This window comes from Corvus kubaryi, unplaced genomic scaffold (assembly GCF_017639235.1).
Source record: "Corvus kubaryi isolate FWS band 111438036 unplaced genomic scaffold, C.kubaryi_AGA036_p1.0 37396, whole genome shotgun sequence".
NCBI classification, from domain to species: domain Eukaryota; kingdom Metazoa; phylum Chordata; class Aves; order Passeriformes; family Corvidae; genus Corvus; species Corvus kubaryi.
Window position 1 is genome coordinate 13294377 of NW_024581135.1, and position 10593 is coordinate 13304969.

At 40.0% G+C, this 10593-nt stretch overlaps 1 long non-coding RNA gene across 1 annotated transcript; it reads right to left on the reverse strand.

The window, feature by feature from the left end:
- Positions 1-7321: 7321 nt before the first annotated feature.
- On the reverse strand, positions 7322-9170 carry LOC121670809. The gene is made up of 2 exons (XR_006018276.1): positions 8650-9170; positions 7322-8468 (listed from the first exon to the last, which is right to left on the reverse strand). It is a non-coding gene; the product is annotated as an uncharacterized LOC121670809 (long non-coding RNA).
- Between the last annotated feature and the right edge of the window lie 1423 nt (positions 9171-10593).

The window sequence follows — 10593 nt, forward strand, 5'->3', positions numbered from 1 at the left end:
TTTCCATACTTGGTGGCCTCCAAGTAAACATAAAAAGCAGCCGTACAAGGTCATATTTTTCTTCCAAACCCCCATGCTGGTGATGTCTGTATTTACCTCTTCTTAGATTGAGATCATTTCTCTTCCTTTCTCAAAGCCTAAATTAAATAGCCTTTGCCTCAGTTTAAGCCCATTAGCTTGTCCTATTGCCAAAGCAATGGAAAGAGCAGCTCAATCCCTTCCTGCCATGCAGCAACCCTTTTCCTCTGTTTGACTATCTTATCTGTTTAGTTAGCTAACCCCCACAGCATCCTCCACTCTTCAGTTCCCTTGATTTTGGACAAACCAACCCCTCTTCCCTTACACCTTTCCTTGCATTTTTTTTAACCTATATAGTCACAGAAGGCAGCCTGTAAGAACTTAATGTTTAATTTAACAGTGTAAGAATTCACTGTAGCACAACTAATTTACAGAAGGCATTTTTTTCTCTACCCCAAATTATTTTTCTCATTCCAACTCCCTGCACCCTTCTCTAACAAAATTTTTTCAGACCTCTGCAGTGATGGGGGCCAAACCACCCTGCAAAGCCAAAACACTGATGGGGCACCAATAGTATGACTTACAGTCTGCTACAAACAGCTCACGCACTACAAGTATTAGTGTGGGGAGAAATCCACCATGTGATGGATTACAGTGCTTCTGCCTCATTGGGAGGTACAAAGGGGTGGTCAGTTGTCCAAATGACCAGTTCATTCCCACTTTGCAAGGTGCTGGGCAATAGGAATTTAGGAGCTGACAGGTCTGTTAGAGCTCTGCTTTATCCTTCACTTAATGAGGGGACTATATCCAAGGTGCATGCTGGATCTCTGCCATTGCTAAGGTACTGCTACAGAGAAATCTTTAATTTGGAAGGGGAGCAGATATTTTGTGTGTTACAGGCTTTACTGTAAAATAATGTGTAACAATCAGAACAGAGCAGGAATGAACAGGACCTGATGGAGAGAAGGAGTGGATGATGAATGTATGAAAGACAACAAGCTGCTACTTAACAAACAAGGAATTCAACATGAAATAGTTCAGCTTCAGTAACCTAAGTTAACAGTCTACTAGCTAGTTTATATGGTTAAAATTAAGCCCTTTTTCCTGAATGAATGATTGTGCACTCGTGCAGATAACTGGCCTTGGGGTAAGAATGTAAGTATTAACGAAAGAAATTAAATGTACAATGGACTTTTTGCTTCCATATGGACATGAGAGCTATGCAGTGGTCCTAGCAGCTGATGCCTAAAATATAATAGCTCTGCTTTTAAGACAAGCACTGGAGATGGAGTGACAGGAAGATATTTTTTAACTGGCAGCTGAGAATTTTATGTTTCTTTTAAATTTTGAATTGCACCCTAAGTCTTGCTTAGAACCTTCTATTCCTTAAGGCCATTCCTCACCTGAATTTGGCTGGGGAGTAAAAAAACCAGGAGTGGTTTCTCTACTGATTTATCTCAATGGCATAGCAAAAAGTCACATGTAGGACTTCTCTGCCTCAGGATGCATCTGACTCCGTATATGCGTGTGGTCCTCCACAGGCAGGGAATGTCTGAGCTTTATTCAAAAGCCTAAGACAGACAATTAAGGCCTGGTTTTAGTTATATATACACACACACACTGAGTTCCTTGTTATGACTGGGTGTTTTCAAGGTCTAGGCAGTGCCTTTCAAGCCATTCTTCTGCTCATGCATCAGAAAGGAGCTGCCTGGCACAGACATCAGCTCTGTTTCCCATTACTGCTGGTGCCCAGGATGGAGAAGCACCTCAGCCCCATACGGTTAAGCAAAATTCTCCCTTTGTTAGTTCACCCCATCCTCCTAAAAGGCTGTAAGCTGTTGTGAAGGAAGAAATCTGCTCCAAGCTGGGAAGAGACCATTTAAAAAGTGATAGGGAAGAGATGATGATGGGGCTCTGTTTCCCCCACCAACACTGCCAAGAGATCAGTAAATATTGCAATAAGGAAGTTATTGCAGAAGAAAAGGATTTTTTTTTTACAGGCAAGACTGTTGTGCAGGATCCTTACAATCTGATCCAGAGGCTCCTCAACACCACCAAGTTAAAGAAACTCTGCAGACTGAAAGGAGAGTGCAAAGGGACTCCATGTATCTGCTAGGGCAGGGGACGGTCCTGGGATCTGACACCCAACATATCACTTTGAGACACTACTGCGAACAAGAAAGAGAATCAGTCACTCCTCAAGACCAATATTGGTTTGTATTATGTGCATCTACAAACAGATATACTCATCCATCCACCCAATACATATATACACACCAGATAAAATACACATGCCTATATGTACTCATATATGGGGTATATATATATATAGTTATAGGTATAACCCCTCTCTGGCAAAGATTTCCACTTCTCAGCTACTGAAAAAAAACTTTGATCACTATTTCCCTGGAATAAATTCCTTCCTTTACAGAAGGAGGACCTGCATTTGCTAAGGCAAAAGAAGTTACACACTGCTTCTTGCCTCTTATCCCATGTGGTATTTAACATTCTAAATCCCACTTGTTGACTGGCACAAAATACCCACAAGACTGGTGCTTTTGGGACCACAGCTCAAGTGCTGAGCTGCTGGCTGCATGTACAAAGAGGTGAAGGGAGGAACAAAGAGGAACTGGCTCTGCTTGGAATCTCAGTGACACATGGGGTTAGTATGGTGTGTGTCTGAAGGAACTGAAACTTGTTTTTTTAATGGTGATACTGAGGGCAAATAGTGAATGTATTATGATCATCTAAAAGCGACAGGAGATAATAAGCCACAAATTGGCCAATAATATGTAATATGTAATAACCATGGTGTTTTTTAAAAAGTCTCCTTTATATTTGCTTCAGCATCTTATGACTCTAGGATGGCTGCTGTCTACTGGTAAGGCTACATGTTGGTGCTGTTAAAACAAATAATAAAAGACAGTAATTAATATTTCTTTCCATTATGAGAGATTGTTATTAAAAACAAAAAAAACCCCTGATGATCTTAGAGGAAAACACCAGATATCTCAAGGCAAAGAAGAATCAAATTGCAACTTCATTACAAAACTATCCCTGGAAAAGTGTTTTGGTGATTTGTGAAGATTTTTCATTAAGTGGGAGCTGCATGAAAAAGATAATGGAAATGCTCTCCAAAGAAGAGCAGCAGCAGCAGCTCTCTAAAACATAACAAGTAAGATCTACAAAACAGGTTCCTGCTGCCACTGGAGCTGGCAGGTCCAGCACCAAGACAGCTTTCTGTAGACAGGGGAACTGTGTTTGGAAGGAAGCCTAACTGGAGGAGAGCTGCAGAGGCTCAGGGGGCTCCTGATCTCAGGCATTTTTGTGATTTTGAGGGCTAATGGGTCTCCCCAGTGCTGTGGACACTGCTGTTCCACCCCAGCAATGGCAGGCCTGGGTTGGGGAGGTGCCTACAGAAACTATTTCCCAGGATGGGAAGTGTAAATATTCACAGCAGCACTACCTACATATACCAAAGAAGTGGTTTCTGCATCTGAAGCCATATTCTAAGTGTATTTTCTGGCTAAGAATTGTGTTTCAGGCCCAGTCTAGCAATGTATTCATATAAACTAAAGAGCAGAGCGGTTTGCTACCCTTGTAGGGAATTAATTAGATTTAAATTTGCATTTGATTTGACAGTGCTCTCATAATATGCTAAAATCTTTGTAAAAGACTTCTGAATATTTTTAAGGCTTTTATGCCTTTGGAGTCCAAATCTCCATGATGTTTTCTTATCTATTGATATTTGCCATCTTATGCCAAAAAACTGACAACATCTGCTAGTTTCAGACCAGAGTTCCATTATTGAATGTGCTCTTTGTTTCTTTCTTAGTCTAGTACAAAAAAAAGTCTCTAGAGAAATACTGTGAAGAGCTAACTTGTCATCACCAAAATATAAAGATACAACAAGCTTGTCCTTGCCTTCAAACATAAACTACCTTGCATACACTATGAAAAGAGATCAAGAATCACGACTAAAAATATTATTCAGCCACAAGATTTTGGAGCAGAGGAACTTCCAGCTATGTTCAGAAGAGCTTAAATTTAAAGTTCCAATATTGCATTAATTCAATCCATTTGAGCAGGGTCAGTGGGCAGGAACCACACAAACATAATTCACTTCCATGGACTTTTGGATGCTTAGCACCACAAAAGAGCCTGAGGCAGAATATGCAAAAACAGTCGTGTCATTATCAGTGTTACTTTGCAGGTTTAACACTACGCGTAATTAAAAAAAAAAAAAAAAAGCTTTCACAGCTAGAAAATCATATCACATATATTTTGAGCCTTGTTCTCATACTCATGCACTCTGTCTACTACTTTCTCACTCGGAATACTGAGAGTCCAAACACAAACCCACAGCACGTATAGACCCATATGGATGGGAAACCTGGCCAGGACTAGAAAGGACTTATGTCTATTGAGAAGGTAACAGACAGACTGCTAATGCTTACTGAGCATAGATAAAACACACAGAAACAGAATCCTTCTAATGATTAAATAGAAATTGGTGCCTTTCTAAGGTGAGACACTGTCCTCTACTTCAAAAATTATGTGAATGTGAAAGTTATGTGAGGCTGAAATCTATCGCAATTGATTGGCAAGGGTGCGATTCAGCTTCAGGGTGAATAACCTAATTTAGAGGTTCAATTTACTTCCTTAAAATACAGTTCTAATGGCATTTGCACTATGCAACAAAAATGTATGGTTGGCAGACATGATGGAGGACTTCATGTGAAATACCAGAATAGCGGAAAAAGAAGGAGCAATGTAACCAAAAATGTCTATAATAGCACCAGATGCCAGTAGTTAGGCAACCAGATTTCACACTTAACTTCCTTGTCAATACAGAGATGCTGACATCCTGCTTTGCAAGCTCAGTCCCCCACACCGAACATGAAGCTGCAACAATTGTGCCCATGTGTGAGGTGCACACACACACAGAGCATGCAGACTGCACTCTGAAATACAACACACCTCAGCACCCTTTCAAAACACGGTCAGTATGCAGAGCTTTGCAGCACAAGTTGCCATTTTACATCGAATCTGTATTTTTTTCATACATGGGCACAAAATACGGTGAAGTCACAAGTCTGCCAGATAACCCTCTGATTTCATGGACAGCAGGAAATCTGGGTGAAGTTTCCTTTTGTATTTTCAGGGGAAGAGGTTGCAAAGGAAGGAAAATAGACTTGCTGCTAAGCATCTGCACCTTACAGGCAAAAAAACAAATTTCAAAGGGGTCTGCCAGAAGGCAGATTTCTTAGAGGTATAGTGATAAGGGAGCAGTTGAGGTTTAAAGAGGCATTGAACTAAAAATAATCAGCATAGTTAAAAAAATATTGAACAGCTGTTTTTCACAGCTAATGCTCACCATATACAAGCTGCAGCTTTTGACATTCAGGTGAAATGGTGAAGCTGGTTGCTTTTCACAAATCTTGCATCTGGGATGTCAGGACACTGATATTTCAACTCAAAACTTTCTCCTGCCTTCCCACTCCACCCTATCGCTGCTCAGGAGCCTTTAAACAGTTCATTAGTACCTCAGTCAAAGTCCCTCATTCCCTGGAAGATCAGCAGGAATTTTTTGAATTACGTCAATAGGTCAAAACTATCTTCTGAGTGAGGCAGGAGGGACCTTACTTTTCCCATTTCTATTGTTCCAGCAGCTTTCCTCTCATTACCCAGAACTGTCAAACAGTCCATGACCTTTCTTTCAGTATCCTTACATTTTTACAGCTTACCTCCATTAAAAGTACTTAAAAACTGCTTTTTGAGAGACCCTATATTTGAAATTTTACTTTTCCATTGCTTATGTTCAGGTTTGGATGTGTATTTGTATATTTGTATATTTTATCTATAAATAACTTCTGCTGCTAAATGTGTGTTTTAACTTTCTCCACCCAACCAAAAGTTCTTTTCCCTATTTTTCACTACAGACCATGCTATTCAGAACAAACAAGTTACAGCATAATAAATTCCTTCATAGTTTACTGGAATTAGGCTAGCAAAGAATTACTGACTTACCCTTCCCCTCATTAGCATCCTTATGGTACAGTTAACTAATGCAATGTCTGGGCCAAATTCACTAGTAACTATTAAGGACTAGATCACCTTGAGAGCTCTGCATTTATATGATTATAAACCCAGTGAAATTTAACGCTACTCAGAAATGAATCAAGCTCAAAATTTACACTGATTAAAGCTGAGTTACGCTTTGTAGCCCTCTGACAAAGTTCTGGCTGAAATAAAGTAACATAAAATAATAAATCATTTTCTACCTCCTGCATTTCCTTATCCCTGGGGAAGAGGGAGAACTCTGGTTTGGGTTTTTTCATTGTTGTTTTTTCTTCCTCCTAAGTCCCCAAAGCATTAATTAGCTGCTTATATTTTTCTCTACCAAGTAATAGATAGTGACGCAGTTTGTTAAGCCAACTAGGACATTTCTCCCAGAACTAAATTCCCTTGTTATTAATACACACCTTCCATGGGATTACAGTTACTGAATTACATTCTAAACCATTACCACAGTATACCAGCAGGAATTTCCCCAGATAATTTCTTATCTTACCCACAGATTTGTTTTTTTGAAAGATTATCACTTTTGTAGTTTTGCATACTCCTCTGATTTTGTTGAATGGTAGCCAGCTTTGCTCTGAATGCTGAGAATCTTCAAACATCCTAACATGCATGCATTCTCACCCTCATCCTCCAGAGAGATATCAAATTCTCTCTCTTATTTTTACAGCTATTCATTTTTCTTCTTCATCCATTTAAACTGTGCTCAAAGGCCAACTAGACCTAAATGAGATATTCCCTCCCTTTCTCACCCACACTCTTCTCTATTTACCTTTTCCACCTCTCTGCAAGCAGAAGGCTCTAAATCTCATAAAATATTTTAGGGATAATTGTGGGAGGTTAATGAATGATTTGATCTCTCTTCAGGATTTAAATTATATGAATGTAGGAAGAATCCACAGTGTAGTAAAAGCTTTTGAAATCTGTTCCACTAAAACTGACCACTGTGCAACCTGGCCAAAATGTTTAATACCTGCTCCAATACAAACTGAAAACAAACGTGCACATTTGTACACTAAGTGTCTCAGTGAGATTTTGATTCATGGAAAAATTCTCATTGATATAATAAATACTCTAAGCCACTCTAAAATGGGAATTCAGATTTGGGTCACCAAGACTGGCTGCAAGGTTTTATGGACTAATGTTTCTGAAGCCACCTAAAAGGGAAAGGTTTATAGAAAACAAATGCAAATCTGGGTAATAATAAGAATTCTGGATGCAGTTTTAATGGCAAAGCAGTGATTTATTTGCATATATAAAATTTGCAGAAATGTAAAGATTTTGTCAACATTTCCATGAGTAAGTTATGCAAAATCTTCTGCACGATATGAAATATGCCATATTAATAAGGCAAGAAAAGGGTGCTCAGATGTATATTATGCGTCAATGGAGAAAAGGTGAAATTGTTTGCAGCTATGTGAAAGGAGAACAAACCCCTTCTCAAAAACACTCTATTTTCTTCACAATAAGTTGTCAAAAATATTATTCAGCTGCTCATTTGGGATAAAAAGGCCCTTTGCAATGCCAGCTTTTTCAGGGGACAAAGCTGAATAATTTTGCCCATTACTCTGGCAAAGTGCTAGTGGAATTTCTCTCTCACATTAAAACAAAGCTGTATGCCTCCATCTATGGCTCTGAGGTCCCTTGTGGTAAAGTTGCTAGGAAAATGGTAAGTCATATATATGAAAAATTACATAAATTCCACATATACCCCCCCCACACCTGACATTTTTCTCCTTTCCTGCTATTTGTTCAGCCACAATAAATGCCTAGCCTTTGTTGTCTGATGGAGTGGCTGGCTATGGGACATTTAACTTACTAGACCTCTGCAGTGCAGAAACAGCATGAAAAAAATCCAAGCTAACTTGAAAGCCTTTCAGCACTACGGCACTGGTGGCAGAGCTTTGGAGAAAGTGTGGGGACTAGGTCATCAAAGGCAGCAGACTTTTACTACCTTTCCCTTAAAGCAGGCAACACAGAGAAGTAGAAAACACTTCCTGTAGCAGGCACTTCCCTGGCAGTCACCACAGTGTCACCCCATGTGTCTTGTTGCGGGGTAGCCGTAATCCCTTCAAAGCACAGGGAGGAGGTACAGCTGCTTCAGCATTGATTCCCACCACCATCAATAGTCCTAAGTTAATGCTCTTGGGCTGTTGCCACTCTCTAAAGACCATCTTCTGCTCATGCTGCCTTTCCTTTGCAGAGCTTTCCTGCAGAAGCTGGTGGGGATGCCTTGACCAGAAAAGGAGGAAACACCACTGTGACGATGGGAAGCTTCAGGGGAGGTCCTGTTATCCAGGTCAATCTTCCTCTTTCTGAACTCCAAAGACAAACATCGCCAGTCTTCCAAGAGCCATCAGGGGATCTCTCTATTGGGAGGGAAATACAGTGAGTCATGTATTTCGAGGGTATATTGAAAAAAAAAAAAAAAAAAGTGTGCCTTTCTCTCTTTTGTAAGAAATTACAGGTCACCGTGCTACTATGGTCTAACTTTAAGATAGTCATGTCTCAACTGTTACCCTTTATCTACTGGAGGCTGAAATAAATCACCTTTCCCTGGAGTGTGCAGATTGCACATTCCCAAGCGCCATCTACTGGTATTCCGCCTGGAAGCCGCTTCCCAGCACACGAGTATCCTTCGTTCTGGCGTCTGGCAGGGCGCGGGTTCAACAAATTTGTGTTCCTACGAATTTCAAGAAAGCACAGAGACGTGTAAGACAGGAAAAGAGAACTCTTGCTCTGCCGCCTGGGGATAGACAGCTGCTAGAACCAGCTCCGGGAAAAGCTTCAGCCTTGGTTTCATTAGATGAGAGCAGATAATCCAATCAGAGCACCCAAAGCCAGGCAAAACTGGACCTTATTCGTTCTTCTCCTTGTGAAATTTCCTGCTTCAATTTCTTCACCCATGTAAGGAAAGTCTTGAAAGAATTCAGTATTCAGTAAACCCAGATCTCCTCGAGCATATGACTAAATCCCCAGAGCTTTCAAGAAGATTTTCTACGGAAGTTCTCTAAACATTGTATTTTTCTCAGACAGTGGAGCAAAAGACTTTTTTTAGTTGACTCTCTAACTCTCTATCATTTTCATTAGAAAAACTAATTAAAAACATATTTTATTCAGTTTTACTAAGCACTGTTTATTTAGCATTTTTTCTTTCCTAATTATCTTCCCTCTCTTTTTATAGTTAGTTTTAGAAAATAATCTTTTATTCTTTTCTGTCAAAACTTTGTTGAATTTCAAACAAATTTGCTAAAATGTTTGATACCTAAGCAAAGGATAACTGCTTACTAGGAAAAGTATGAACTTAAAAATATCTTCAAGGGAACTTTGAATATTCTCTGTTCCGAAGAAGGTCTTTGAAGTTATCATCCCAGCTCTCTCACCTGGAGGCTTTCATACGCTGAAGTAGCTCAGAGCATCTACTAAAGTATTCAGAGCCTCAGTGGCAGGTGCCTTAGAAGTCATTATGGTAATGCATTCCTGATTCCTGTGGACTAACTGTTCTTATCCGGTAGGACTGACCTGTAGGGAATGTGTTTGTGGTGTTGCCCACCACTGCCAACTCATAATTGCCCTTAGTAGGCGGGCAACATTCAGGATGTTTCGTACACCCACTGCTCCCACATATGAATCAGGACTCTGGTTTCTCCAGAGCACCAAAATTATTACACATTTCCATCTCCCCTCAGTTATAATAGACTTGGAAGTAGTTTAAAACATGAGGGCATAACCCCCTGCCCAGTAGTCAAAATATCTACAGGTATTGTCTGCAAAATATGGTTTCAACATTCCTTTGTATATTCATACACAACAAGCCAGACCCTTACCAAAAAGATGGGGTGGTTTTCAAATCATGTTAAAGAAATTAGGACTTGAAATAAACATGTTGCTACATTCTTTGCTACAAACGCCCCAATTTTGGTGAGCTTTCTAGGCAGAAGCCTACCCCTACTCAAGAAGTCAAATATCTGCAAAAACATCTGTATGAATCTCAAAAGAGGATTTTTGCACTTGTAAAGGCCCTGATCTGTAACAAATTGATGTAATTTCCCATGAAGAAAAAGAATAAATTGCAAATCAGGAAAAAGTGCCTCACATAACAGACTCAGGAACCAATCTCCCCATCAAGGAAACAGACCTCAATGCAAGTCACCACTGAAGGTTGAGCAGCAGACCTCTCCTGCACCCTGCCCAAATCCAAGCTCCCATGTGCTTTTTACTTGTGAGAAATTACAGCTACTAGTAAAAAAAAAAAAAAAAAAAAAAAAAAAAGCCCAACATAATCTAGCAATGTGGCCTTTAGCCCCTTGAAATAAATGCTAATCCTCTCTTACACCATGAGCCAGAGGAGGGTTGGCCTAAACTGTCCAGTTTAGGATTCTAGACAGACTGGGTCGTGGCCCAGGCTTATCAGAAGTGTGGCATCTTTCTGCAGACAGATTAGATTTTCTAGCATTTGGTTTAGCCTTTGTAAAGCATTTTATGGCTGTCCCA